This window comes from Rhincodon typus, chromosome 16 (assembly GCF_021869965.1).
Source record: "Rhincodon typus isolate 14 chromosome 16, sRhiTyp1.1, whole genome shotgun sequence".
Classification (NCBI taxonomy): domain Eukaryota; kingdom Metazoa; phylum Chordata; class Chondrichthyes; order Orectolobiformes; family Rhincodontidae; genus Rhincodon; species Rhincodon typus.
In genome coordinates, this window is record NC_063347.1 from 47,647,753 (window position 1) to 47,662,999 (window position 15,247).

Genomic DNA, 15,247 nt, shown 5'->3' on the forward strand with positions numbered 1-15,247 from the left:
TGTATGACCACAATTTACAAAGTCGAGAGAATATGTACTATGATAAGAAAGAAGATACTAGTTAGAGGGGGAAGGGACAAATGGAAGTTGGGGCAACTGCTTGTAGAAAATGACCTATAGACAGTTGATTGATTATCTTCTTAGACTGTCCCTACCACCAAAGCCCCAAAACAAGTTGACTTCAGTCAAATTCTCCCACATGCCTCTCTCTAGTCTTCTTGTATATCTTCTTTATGACTTCTTCCATCACTACAAGATCCGTGTACCTCCACTGCAATGCTCAAAAAGATGTAGCACAGCCTCCCAAAGTTCCTGGATCCTGAGAGACTTTGACCTACTCCATCCTCAACCTAGTAATTTCTAATCCCAGGATGACCTTCAATTCTCTGAGAGATTCCAGATTGCAGGTTCTCTTTCAAGTGATGTGGCCCAAGGTCCCTATCCATGCCAATGACATGTAGCAAAGAACTCCAGTTCCAATAAAATATTCAACTCCATATTGTGAACAATGCCAAAGGGTATCAGGAGTAACTAACGATGTGGTTCAACAGCATGAAATTTTCACAGCCATTGAGCATCAAAAATTCATCTTCTTACTTAACCAAGTGCTGTCTATTACACTCTCTGTACTTTCAGTTCAAATATCTAACTGACTGTGTATTAGTCAATCAAAGTAGACGCACTCACTAGGAAAGGAGAAAAGTCTGCCAATTAATAGTCACCCCAAAATGTTACCAGTCACCTCATTGATCAATTGAACATTTTTCAGAATTCAGCAAAGCTTAAAGTGAACATACCCCAGGGTAGGTATTGGGACCCTTGCTTTTCCTGAAATATATTAATAATGTAAACCTTAGTTTATAGTTTCAAAGTTTGCACATGATACGAAACATGGAAGCATTATATAACAACAGTTTGGAACAGGTTTGTCCAACTTGTTTGGCATGTGGAGGAGGGCTCATTTCAATTTGTCTTTCATTGAGGAGTCTGGGGCTGCTGCAAGATTAGGTAAGCCACAGTAATAAATAGCTATTTTAGGGAAAACCAAACTTCCAAAAATAAATTGTGAGGACAGTGCAGAACTATAAAAAGGCATTGACAAGTAGGTGGAGTGAGCAGATAGATGGCAGATGAAGTTCAGTGCAGAGACATTGAGGTCACTGTGATATATTATGGCTGAAAGAACACAGAAAGACAGTATAAAGGGTGTGCAGGAGCAGGCAAACCTGTACATATGTGCATTAGTCATATAAGGTGAAAGGACAGGTGGAGAGCAATCAATGAAGCATACAGCATCCAAGGCTTTATTAATAGGGGCTTGGAGTATAAGAGCAGGAAGGCTATGCTGAATTTATATAACAAATTAATAGATCTCAGCTGGAGTACTGTGTTCAGTTCTAGGTGCCACACTTCAGAAAAGATGTGAATGCATTGGAGAGAGTGCAGAAGAGTTTTTTTTTCCCAAGAACTAGTGTGTCAAATAAGGAGAAAAGAGTTTTTAGAAATATTAAACATAAAACTGCTGAGATACAAATGTCCATTTTGTTCTGTCAATCATGTTCTCTTTGACCTTCATAATATTGATAGAAACAGGATGCCGGATAAGTATCATGTATCACCAGTCATATAATAGTCTTGGTATGTGTGTGGAAATGTAAAGCGAATAGAGGGGAAGATAGTAAATAGGGGAATGAGAGAATCTAGATGGCTTCCACATGCAATTGTGTTTGATGATTCTGCCATACTGTTGCTATCTGTAACAAAGACCATGAAAACTGGCACAGATCTAAAGCTCAAAGAAAACAGATACTTACCAATAACCTCTGCACTACCAGAATGATCAGAATAAGATTGCTCTTTAGTTATTTCCAATTCTGCTAAACAGGTTTACTGAGATACATTTTCACTCACACAAACATCTCAAGGATGTTAACAAAACATACTTTTTAACGATGTAATTGTTAATATTTGTTAATAATTGTTTGTTGCATTAGTTTTAGCTCACTGCATACGTGATCTTTCTCACTGAAAGTCATTTTATTAATTGAAACTGGCATCATTAAAACATGAATGCTGACCCTCATATCTCCTTTCAGACTGTGAAACAATTTCGGCCAGGGGATTAAAAAAATATACAGAAACATTTCTGCACTGCAGTACAAAAATCTGGGGAGACCATTCCTCCAAAGCCCCTTCCCCCTACCCCCCATTAATCCATAATAAACTGGAAGTTTTTCTTTCAAACTACCCGTCTCGCCTTCGCTCCCCGTGACTTCTGAATGCGAGCCACTGTGTGCTTTAGGAGTTTAAAGACAAGAAAGGTAGACTTCAGAGGAAAATAAAACTCCGCAGATATGAGGTGTACCATTCGATTCTGCGATCACGTTTCTCCCCCACCCCCAACCTGGGTACTCGCCAATGGACACTGAACAGGGAAAATAAAGCTGAAGGAATGCAGCCACCCTCCCGCATCTCCTTAACTCCATCTCCCCGTCCTGTGTTCTCACACCAACTCCTCATCCAGTCAGACCTCTCTCTTATTGTAGCGGCATCAAGCTTTGCAGATGGGCTTCTGGTTGTCTGAATGTCGCTTGATGGACAGCAAGCATCCACCAATCCAGTGCTCGGAATCTGCTTATTGCTGTGTTATAGTACCAGGTGCTAATACTACCACAAGCGGTGAAAGAAGCTTGGACTGGAGACAGTGAATTCTGTGAGCTGGTGGAAACCTCGTGTGCTACTGCAGCTCAGCCAGGCAACAGGGATTTCACTTGAGAATGCGAGTGCTTAGACTTTTGTTTTCTTTTTAAGCAGAAGCGGATGGAAGAAATGCCGATGAAAGCCTAAAGAGAGAGAGGTAAAGAAATACACAGGGAGAAAGGAGGCTTTTTGTGTGTTCGCAATTAACTGAATGAGTCCTTCACAGTGACTGCACACAACATTGCTGAGTGCCCCAAATCACCCTGCAAGCAGTTTCCACTCAGAATCTAACCTGCAACTGGGTACAACACTTCAGCTTACTTGGGTAAGGCGCTGTTATTTTATATTCTGCTTCTTCCGCTTGTGTTAGAGGTGCAATTCATTGAGCAATTATTAATCTGACCACAGTTCATTTAAAAAAATAAACTGAAATAATTGTCTGCTAAACAGAGGCATGTGCATCCCCCTAATCTCCGATTTGCATTTAAATGCGACTGCATTCTGGACTGAGCGTCCCTTCCTTGTATTCACACTTCGGAATCTAACAGAGACAATAGGCCCCGAAGAATTCTGCACAGTGAAAAGCTCAGCGTGGGCCCTGCGTTTCTAAGATCATAGAGTCGTCTGCCACCTTTTTTTAAAGGCTGGACAAAGCCCTTCACCTTCATGCAGCCTGTCGCACTTTTTTTTTGAAAGACAGCACCTTGTTTCAGCATCATGACGAGAAGCGTTACCACACAAAAGGCTGGCCAGCAAGTTGTGTGTGTGTGTGTGTGTGAGAGAGAGAGAGAGAATCGAGCCATTGACTGTGACTGTCAGTGTTCGCTTCGGGCTGTGTGACGGGGTCCCAGACCCTGTATAAAGCCATCGAATTAACTATTCACGCGAAGGGCATAAAATCCTCCCAACCCCCTTCCCCGGAGCATTCTGAAAGGAGTGTGAGCTGCCAAATGAGATGGTCCATAGGTATGCAAACAAGGCGAGCAGCTGCTGCCGTGCTCTGTTACTGGAGTACACAAATGTCGCTGTGCTTCACTTTCTGCCTCTCACGCCTCTCTTGGCAGCTGTTCTTTTGCGGGAAAGTAAAAGCGGGGAAGAGGGTCAAGTTGCTGTCTCTGCAGAGAGAAAGAAAAACAATTGACATTCTTCAAATATGCCCCCCTTTCTTTCTCTCTTTTCCCCAAAGTTTGGTATCAGTTTGCATCCTGTTCCTACCTTTAATATGATGGTGAGGGGTTATATGTGGGATAGGTCTTCAAGCGCTGTACTTTGTGATGAGATTTCTAGAAGTTGTTTTTAGCAGGTGATAATATCAAGATTTCTTTAGGCAAAAAAAATGTCAATTTGAAACTTCTGACCTTCTGGTGAAAATGTGCATCGTAGTTTTTATGAGCTTTTTTGAGTGAAGCACGCATCGGCACAGTTCATGTTCTGTCGGCTTACATATTGTTGCGACTTCAATTTTACTGTAAATGTTTGTGGAAAAAATAACTTTTTTGTAGCTATTCCTTGCGCTTGTCGGTTTAACTTCACAAATTTCCCTCAGTCCCTCTTTCCAGGATTGGCATGAGACACTATCGGCAATGTAATTAATCGTTCAGATTAGGGTATCTGAAAACATTTGGCAAAAGAACATCGTAGAAAAAGATGAGCCAGTAAAGTGGTAGGCAGCATAGGAACTCATCCCTGCTGTTTGTATAACACCAGTGGTCATGGTATTTATTTATTGCGTATTTGTGAATATGTAAATTTATGAAAAATTATGCTGAATACTGATGTCTAGTTATGTGCAATTTTATATTAGAAACAAGTGTTGCATGATGATTTACAATTCTCCACATCTTCATTAAAGTAATGGACTGAGGTTTTTCTTTTCGTTGTACTTTTTTGTTAAGATTTTCAAGGTCTGTAGCCGTATTGATGGTGACTTTGAAGATGTACGCCTAGCTGTCACTTAATATTGATAAGGTATGCAGATTAATCTTTGTTAAATTGTACTGTACTGACACTGCACTTATTTTGGTGCTTTGCCAGTGTCTGAGCAACTTAAACAGATAATTGAAGCAAGCTTGCTCTATTTTAAATATAATCCACTTCCGGACAACGAAACCCATATATATCCCTTGTGTATTCTGCTCTTTGGCAATGTCTGAGTATTGTTGCTGAGAGCTGTAAGATCCTGCATTTCAAATTTCTTTCTGTGCTCGCAAGAGTAACTTTACAGTGTGTGTTCATGCTAACCTATTTGTTGCCCATGGATTAGGAGATTCAAATCATTAGGCAATTGCAAATAATGATTCACCTGCAAAATAAAGGTTGAAAATACTTAGAACTAGATTTTATCTGTTGTTATCGATATTAGTTACAGATAGAAATCTTACATCTGGTAAAGATGTTGGGACATATATTATACAAATGTGAATGCAACTGCACCATGTTGATGTAATTGGTGACATTGTGCCAGCTTGCTAAGTATATTTGATCTACTGCAGTATATACTGCTCAAAAATCCTTATCAATAATTCTTCTATCCAGCGCAGAGATAAAAAAGAACATACTGTTGATGAGAGATAGTAGGAGCTGCAGATGCTGGAGAATCTGAGATAACAAGGTGTAGAGCTGGATGAACACAGCAGGCCAAGCAGCATCAGAGGAGCAGGAAGGCTGACGTTTCGGGCCTAGACCCTTCTTCAGAAAATGATGTTCAGAAAATACTGTTGATGTTTGGTAAGAGGACATGAACTGGGCATTGAGATCTGAGGTGTGATTGTCATGCAAAAATCACTTGCCCCATCTCAGTGGTCCACAAAAGATAAAAGTTCTTGTTTTAGAGCTCGTGTGTTACAAGGCTGCAATGCCCAGATTAGCCGGCAGACTGATGCCATGTTGAGGCTCTGCACTATTTGGGTTCGGAGTTCCAATTCGTTCATCTTGACTTGCTTTTCTGTAACGTTGTTTCATGGTGCTCAATAAATATTAAAAAGGCAATTGGAATTGCTTCTGGCTGGTTTTCCGCATTAGCAGTGAAGTTGTGGGAGGGGGTATGAAGTGGAAATAGTCTCCGTTACTTGAACAAGGCATGCATTGTCATTTCTGTGAAGGGTGGAGGCATTGATTTTTGCATTTGTGAGGCCATTGACTCCTCTTTGTGAAGTAGTTTGCACTGTAATGTTTCTCTGCTTGGCAATGCTGCAGTAATGATAGCGCCAAATTAATTTTGCATCTTAAACAATTCGTCCCAACTGAGCAGAAATTTGCAACAATACATGAAGCACTTGCTTTGGGAAGTTGCAGAGTAAGCTCGTTTTTCCACTGTGTGTGTGAATAGAATTTAACTTCATCCTGAGATCACGTGCTAGACTATGAACACAAAGCTTGAGTAGATTATGTAGTCACAAGACAGTTGTGGGGGCCGGGGTTGGGGGGGGAGGGGAGTGGATTTGGTGATGGGGGATTCTTTAGATCCAATGTAGTCTACCCAAATGAAAACAATGTTAATGTGTGATCTAACATAGCGCTCAGATTTAGGCTCCACTGCCCTATTCAGTAGTCTGTTCTTGGTAGAAAGGACTTCTAAATATTGGTATAAATTTTACTTGTTGATTTGAAACTGTGACCCTATTGTCTAACTTGGAGACCTTGTAAGGACTTTCATCAGGGCTTGATTTTGACCCTATGTATGAATATATTTTAAAATCTCACCTCTGTCCTCTTTGGTATTCTATTGTGTAACCCAAATTCTAGCTACACTACTACAGTAATGGGAATAAGGAGTTTTTATATATTTGCATTTTTAAAATTCATGCTGTGTGGCACAATGAAGTAGAAAGTAGATTAACTGAGCTGCCAGTGAAAGTTGCCATGGAGATATCACTCTGGAGCAACCACCCCAATCCCCCAACCCCCCAACCCTACCCATCTCCAAATCTGCTGAATTGTAATTAGTATGAAAGTACTAAGAATGCACTGGGCACTTTCTCTTAGGGGAAAGGAAAGTGGAAATTTTTTTTGTTCCATTTTCCACATGGGTTGAAAGCAATGTTGGTAGAAATCTTTGTGTCTCACCGATTCCAATCTACCATCAGGGTGGACCTGTGATCTTGTTAAGTTAAGTGGTTCTTCAGTTAACTAATATAATGGGACAAAAACCTATAGCTATGTATACCAGCAAGTCTAGAACAAACAAGGAAAAAAAGTTGTGTTATCCAATTTTCATTATATTTGAATATGGTCGAAAAGGAAGACTTGAATGGAAAATAGCATTTTCCTTTCTCCCCATAAAAAAACCATACTCATAATTATTGTTGGTGCTACAAAGCAAAATCTACAGCAAATGAAAGGTTTAGGTATTCTGTTAGCAGTATGGGATGTGTACAGTCTAAACAAACTGGTAACTGTTAGATTTATGGTTTATTTTGTGATTTAAGGCTTTTTAATTTAAAAATTTTAAAAACTTATGTTGAATAATGAAAGCGATTGCAATATCAACAGCATTCAATAGTTATAATTCTCTTCACTACTGCACCCCCTCAACATTTTTTCACAGGCTTTGAAAAGTCTCAATTCTCGTCTAGCTCTTGTTTTGCAACTGACTTTTTAATCTGTTGAGTTCATTTCATTAATTGACTGCTTTAATTAGCCAAAGAGAAGCTGTTTCAGTGTTGGCATTGAATGCAACAATGAACAAAGGCCTCGCAATTTGTGTGTCTTGTTGTCCTGGCAGACATGTGAACTGTGCAGATGTCGTCTCAGTTGTTCCCAAGCTGGACAGTGGTGGTATTTATAGGGCTCCATGGTGATGGAGGAAAATACAGACACGATGCCTGGTCCCATTTCAAATTTGCACTGCATTAATCAGAATTTGATGCTGTGGTGTATAAATGCCCTAGTGAAGACGAGGCTTCCGTATCTTTTAATGATTTATCTTCTAAATGACTGAAAGGCAATTCTAACATCTGTTGTATCAGGAGCAGATTAAGAAGATTCCATTTGCTTTCCTATTAGTCCTTGCTGGAACACTGTCTCTCCATCTCTCATTTTAGTAATTTCCTTTGGAAAAATCTACCTGTCAATTCAGGAATGCACAAGCAATTGCTGGAGCATTTAGTTTCTGATTAGCAAAGTAACATCAAAATATACTTCAAAATCACAAGTCACAATACTGTTTCATTTTTCTTTGAATGATGCACAAGAAAATCCTGTGGCCATAATTGGCCGACAATGTAGATGCAGTCCGATTATGCAAGTGATAAGTTGGCAGGAGTTGGTAGGAACTCCTTTTTACATATGTTGCTTCTTCGTTGTCGGGTTTTCTTATATTCTCACGTACAGCATCTAACCTCCATGTATCAGAAGAACAATGTTACAATTGATGCTCAACTGTCAGGCAGGCTATTACTGCATTAGATATTAAGAGAAAATCAAATGTGGGCTTCATTCTGATTATAAATGAAACAATTGGACTGTTGTACTCTTACAAAAGGTACAAAGTGTTTTTTTTTCTATAAAAGACTTCATTATTGACATTTTGCAAGCACTGTTATTGGAGCTGAACTGATTATGAATGCTTAGCTAAGCTCCAAATGCTCTGAAACCATTTCTTCCTGCTTTGGGAGCTGAACTCGCAATTTTGATCGTCAGATTTAAATGGCTATCAAAGGATTAGCTACCCTTTGTGATTAGTTTTTTACAACTGATTGATCACCTGAAGGGATTTACAATTTTTGAATGAGTTTCATGAAAGAGTTTTTTTTGTCAGTATTAGGATGTATGAAAGAGAGCACTCATGGCTTGTTAGTGTTTTTGATCTTCACTTAGCTCCTGAAGCCTGCCCATGGTAGAAACTGTGTGAGGGGACATGTAGATGATGGATGATGGCGGCTGGAGAACCCCTTCCTTTTTATGCAACCATGTCAAAGTCTCAATGCTGACTCCTGTCCCATCACAGAGAAACTCACATACATCACTGCTTCCCATCTTAAAGTGAAAATTTACAACTTTGTGCTTGTTTATGTGCAATGAATTACTAAGTGCAATAGCTGTTGTTACAGGTAAATGTGGCAGACAGGCAGCTAGATTTCACACAAGATCGTATCAACAATCTCTCAGTGGAACCACCTGTGAATCTGATTCCGTTGGCCCCTGCAATAAGCCAACTTTCTGTCCTACTTTTGGGGCAGCACGGTGGCACAGTGGTTAGCACTGCTGCCTCACAGCTCCAGGGACCCAGGTTAAATTCCAGCCTCGGGTGACTGTCTGTGTGGAGTTTGCACATTCTCCCCGTGTCTGTGTGGGTTTCCTTCAGGTGCTCTGGTTTCCTCCCACAGTCCAAAGATGTGCAGGTTATGTGGATTGGCCATGCTAAAATTGCCTGTAGTGTTCAGGGAGGTAGAGGGGTGGGATGCTCTGAGGTTTGGTGTGGATTTATTGGGCCAAAGGGCCTGTTTCCACACTGTAGGGATTCTATGAGGAATGTGGCATGTTTAAAGCACCATCACTCATGTAACATTCTACTAGAGCTAAAATGGAATGTTAGCCTGAATGATGTTTTGGAGTGGTACCTGAACCCAGTCATGATGAGCTTGGTTGTTTTTTAGCAATAAATTCCACGTAAGCAGAAACTAGAAGATCTATTCCGGTATCCCCTACTGATTATCAGGCATTCCCCAGAGTTTGCATGATATAAGAATCATGCTGACATAATATCTGTACTACCTGTGCAGTGCATAAACAGGTACAAACCTCATCTGTCAGAATCCACCTGTTGTTTAATGATGGGCAGCAGATATTTTGGCAGGTGTTAGTTGTGAATACATTTATGTCCTTAAGGTAGTCAGTTTCTGAATCATACAACATTAGATTCTCTTAAGTTGCAGCGTACCCTCTCTCCTTATGCCCACAATATTCTCCATCTGTGCTAACTGTGGATTATTTTGTTTGTACTTGTTTTGTACTTAGTTTCAGCACTTGCTTCTGCTTGCACCCTCCTCATGTACACACCCGTCACATGTACCATTTACTGTACTTTGCAAAGTGTTTTGAGTTGCTGGAAAGTAAACACTTGAATAATCAGAGGCACGTATAAAAATCACAGTGGCAACTCTGCTTTAATATAAGCCATTTTCTCCAAACCAAAAATAAAACAGCATTTTCTGCAGTTTTGTGTTGGTCAACCACGTCTCTTTCAAGTAAATTGAAATACTAATGTCCCTGTATCAGGGGCTGAGATTTTTCTCAAGCATGTTTTTTTTTGCATAGACAGTAGCCCAGTGGTTGTTGCAGCTATCCTATTCTATGCTTGAGTTAACCTTTTCACCCTTTTGTGCCCCAATCAATGACCAGCCCTTCTGTTCTTTCATTCTTTTGCATCTGCTCTGCTTAATCTTGTAACGCCATTGACTGCCACTATTCATTCTGCTCTGGAGCCATTATAGATTATCAGTGGATCAAAATTAAAAGCTGATTTTTCTGCAGATCTGCTGAAAATTTTGGCAGGAACAGAGGTAGGGAGTTAGGAATGTGCATCAGGATTAGATTATCCTCCTGTGGAGTTTTGGACAGAATTCAGTATATTCCAGTGGCACTAGAGCCAAATCTAACTTGTCAGGATAGCTGAAATTATGTCCCGAAAAAGTAATGGTTTTGTGGTGCACAGCTAATTGACTTTCAATGTCCTAACTTTTGAAGTGCTTCGGTCTGTGGACAATTTTATTTCAATAATGCTTTCAGTTTATCAATGGAAAGTGGTCTGGAACAGAAGCCCTTTTTTTTGTTTTGTTTCCTTGTGCTGGTGGTAAGATCTTTCTACCTGTCATCTGGAAATTCACTCCATTCTACAATAGAAATTTGTAGTGCAGAAGTAGGCCATTTGGTCCATTTGGTATCATAGTCCTTTTGTTGTCATTTCAGCTGATGGTAGTACGAGACCATCTGAAATGAATGCCATTGTCCTGCTACCTCCCAGTAATAAGGTGTCTCCCTCTTTCAGATATGTATCAAATTTACCTTTTACAAGATGCAATGATTTGTGTTGCAATGACAGCTCCCTATGGCTAAGGATTTAAAATATTTGACAAGTTGCTGTACATAGAGAATTACCAAAACTTGCATCCTTTATTTCTGTGAATTGATGATGCCTCATGAATGTCAGCTAGCTCAGATGACTAGATTTCCTGAATGCAGCATAAAATAATGGCAGCAATATGGGTTCAATCTCTGTATCAATGAAGTAGTTCTTGAAGCCTGCATTGTCACCTTGCTGCATAGTGACATCGCGACACAAACCAAGATTTAAAAACCTTTGGACAGTGAGGACACTATGAGGAGAGAGGATGACATTTATCTCTCCTTTCAAGTCTTCCCTTCAGTTGCCTTGGCCCAAAACTCTGGAACATCTTCCCTTCACATACGAACCATTTTTTTCCTTTTTGTAATCTCTTGCACACAACTGAACATTGTTTCTTTTTCTCCTTTTCATAATCTATTTCTTTGACCACAAATTTGATCACTTGACCTGATCTTATTACGTGACAAATGTGAAATTTTGTTTTACAATCCATCCTTCTTTGCCCAGAGGGTAATTGGTGTGAGTTTTGAGTCACATTGGACAGCGCAGGTAAAATTGGAAGAATTCCTGAAGGACATTAGTGATCAGTGGATTTTTATGACAATCAACAGTGGCTATATAAGACTAGTTTTAACTTCCAGACTCTCTTTAATTGAATTCATATTTCACCATCTGCGTTGGTGGAATTCAAACCCATGATGCCAGAACATTAGCTCAGAGTTCTGCATTACTAACCCAATGACATTATCACCATGCCACCACTTCCCAGAAGATAGTGTGTTTGTGCATCAGATGCCATTGTCCTTCTAAGCAGCATAGTTAGGAAGATGATAGTGAGCTGCTGCAGTGCATATCTCAGATGCCACTAATGGTGGTGGTGATGGAGGGGGTGAATACTGAAGTTGGTGAAAGGGGTGCTAAACACATGGACTACTTCGTCCAGGACATTGCCAAGTTTCTTGAATGTCGTTGGAGCTACGCTCATTCAGGCTACTGAAGAGTTTTTCACCTCACTGATGTGTCTCACTGAGGTTGTCCGCTGTAAATCAAGCCCTGCTATTCTTGGAGCAATACGAAATCTTAATTTTTTTAAGGAATGCACAGTACCCCAATTTACCTGACTTTCAGTCCAAATTTGAAAGAAATCATGGACCAGATTTCTGTCCTGTAAAAGAATTTTTTGTAAGTAACTATATAAGACCATAGCTGCATGTAAACAAACATAAAACTTTGGCATCTAATGCTACCAATTAAAACAATAATCCCCTTATGTACACACACACACAAACACACAGGGAAAATAGATTATTGGCAGATGCAGAAAATCTGGAAAGTCATGTCAGTGGTCTTTGTTTCCCAGTTCTGATGTTGGTTGGCTCCTTCTTTGTCAAACCAGTTGGTGCTCAGTTGCCTTGGTTGGTAAGAAGTACAGAGTGACTGATTTACTTGGAACTTAGCTCTGAAATGTCAATAGAATGGTAACTGGTTTCCATCAAGTTTAAACTTTTACTCAAGAGAACAGGCAGCTTCTGCTGGTGGAGAATAATGGAACACATTTCTGTGTCTTCTCTCTGGGTGCCTGTGTTTCTGTAAAATCTTTCCTGCTCAGTTAGCAGAGAACCAGTCAGCTTCACTTATAAACAACGCCTTGGCTCCTAAATTGTCGACACATTGCAGGCACCCACAACAACAAAACCAAAGTTCCACGTTAGATGTCGAACTCCTTGCTGTGAAATTATGCAACCATCCTAGTAAATCCCATTTTTTCCTCCAAAATAGTTCTTTTCCATTGCAGTACACAGCTCAAGATTACAAAATGCTTGACCTGTGCATTGTCGATATTGTTCAGGCTTTGAGGAGTCAGAGGTTGAATTATTCACTGTTGGTAGTTAGTTCATAGCCTCTTGTGTTCTTGTTGCCTCTGTGTTTGCAGGGTACATTCAATTTCTGGTGAATAATAACGATCCCTCAGGATGTAGATAGGGATTCTATGATAGTAATGGCAATACCAAGGAAACTGAGTTTGATTTTCGCCATCGAACAACGAGCCTTGGCCTTTTCATTGAGAAATTACCAAATTTCATTGTATTACTGCTGAGTTTGATTTATTCAAGTCCCTGTAATCTGTCCCCACAATGGCAAGTAATTAGCTCTCTTCTCTGTTGAGAGGGTTGCATTCAGCATTTTTATCCTCCATTTTTATCTCAATGTTCGGTCATAAAATGACGTGCTCTTTCACCTCCCAAAAATGATAAAAAGAATGACTTGGAAGAAGCCTTCAGGCTTTTAGCACTGATTTTTTCCTTTAAAAAAGGGCAAAAATGTTTCTGGAGAGGGGGAGAAAAATATTTGAAAATATTGATTAATAATTAGTACTGATTAGAAGTTCACTCCAGCTTTGAAAATAAATGTACCTGAGATCCTTCTTTTATGTTTCTGCTTAAAAATGTTGCCTTTTATCAACAAAGAAAATATGAAAATAAAACCTGTTAGATTCTAAGAATTCAGAAATCAAGGACACAATGTAACTGCAGGTTTGATATAAACAGAAGAGCTGGCAGAGGAGAATTCTGAATTTCCTTGGAAGTTCTTCACATTGTTGGTTTTGATGTAAGCCAGGCTCCTGAACAAGTGTTGAGCATAAACGTTTATGCTGCTTCGCCAGCAGTCTACTACAAAAATTTTGGGCAAAGATCTGCGTTCTCAGTTAGAGACAGTTTGATATTTTAGATTCTAATATTACGTTTAAAATATTTGTTACAATCATTTACCCTTTTTTGCCCTCTTTGTGTGCAAGATTCGTGCAAATTATAAAAGAAAATGGGACAGTTGTCACCCGCTTAGCCCCGCGAACTGGTTTCACTGTTTGTCCTTACCTGCACTGCTGTGTATTTTAACTTGGTGTAACCAACTTGATTTGGATTGCTACACGATAAAGACTTGAAGCTCCATTTAATTGAGTGAGCATATTTTGTTTGCTTTGCTTTGCAACTTCCTTTTCTTAAAGGGAAGGTAACTTGGACAACACTCACTACATTTGATTGCAAATTCATTGCATTAGTTTTCTTTTAGACGCTCTCTTTTTTCTTGGATTGACTGATTAAGCAGTCAAAATGGATTAATTTTGGTGGCTATTCATTGAGAATTAGCTGCAAAATTGTTTTTATTTCCAATCATGTGACATTGAATTATTTCAAAATAGTGCAGCATAGAGATGGAGCAAATTAAAACAAAGCAGAAAGTGAAAGTAAAGTACAGTGAATAAAGGAAATCTGAAATAAAAATAAAAAGTGCTGGAGAAACGCAGCAAGTTTGACCACACGTGTGGAGAAAGAAATCGAGTTAGTGCTTCAAGTCTGATTCTTTGGGACTAGCAAGTGAATGTGGAGCCATGGGTCTTTGGTTGAGAGGACAAGGATTGCCTAAGAAAGGGGTCCTCTCAGATTACGAGTCTGTACTCTCTCTTGTTTCTTTACCATTACTGCTTCAGCAGAGTTTACGCGATCAGTTTCTAACTGTGTTGTGACTTGGCGGATATGATGTTGCCAATGAAATGGCTTGTGGCAATTACCTCCTATGTACATGGATCAGTTTGCGCCCTTTTTGTTTCAATGATCCCATCAGAGTGGTCTTTAAAACATTTTCTCTGTCTTCCTTGAGTTCTCAAAAGAGAGAATGTTTCAGAAACTGGCTTGTTTAGGATGTGGATTCAGTGTGTGGACTAGCAGAACTGATTTCATATGATTATGGTCCATGAACATGCGAATGAAGAACAAGAGTAGGCCATTTTGTCCATCAAGCCTGCTCTGCTATTCAATAAGATCATGGTTGATCAGAGTTTGACCTCAACTCTGCATTCCTGCATATTCCCAAAAACCCTTCATCCCTGTTGAAATCAAAAATCTATCTTTGTCTGCCTGAAAAATATTTAAAGATTTTGCATCCACTGCCTTTTGAGGAAGGGAATTCCAAAGTTCCAGCATTGCACATTTAATCATTACGTCATCACAAATATAATGATATAACTGGAGAGGAAGAGGTGCAGAAGAGAGAAAATTAGGGCTGGCAAACACACGTCTAGAATCCCTACACTATGGTAGCAGGCCATTCGGCCCATTGTGTTCACAACAACCGGCTGTATAGCATCCCACCCAGACCCATCCTTCTACCATACCACTGTAACTCTGCATGTTCCATGGACAATCCACTGACCTGCACATCTTTGGACTGTGAAACCGGAGCACCCAGAGGAAACCCACGTAAATGCAGGGAGAACTCCAGTGCCCAAGGTTGGAATTGAATCCAGGCCCCTGGTGCTGTGACGTAGCTGTGCTCACCACTGACCCACCATGTGACCCTCCAGATAAAATATCTTGTTTTATCTAAATGTCATATTGCCAGTTATTGTAAAGGGTTAATTATACCTCTCTCTCTCTCTCTCTCTCTGTCTCTCTCTCTGTCTCTCTCTCTGTCTCTCTCTCT

The 15,247-nt window shown here is 39.9% G+C and overlaps 1 protein-coding gene across 1 annotated transcript in view; it reads left to right on the plus strand.

Moving 5' to 3' along the window:
- The first annotated feature begins 2,710 nt into the window (after positions 1-2,710).
- The window catches only part of lrrn1 (leucine rich repeat neuronal 1), a 42,058-nt gene continuing 29,521 nt past the window's right edge, over positions 2,711-15,247 (plus strand). Inside the window, exon 1 of the mRNA XM_048606442.1 lies at positions 2,711-3,025. The gene's annotated coding sequence lies outside the window, so the exon portion shown is untranslated. The remainder of the gene's footprint in view (positions 3,026-15,247) is intronic.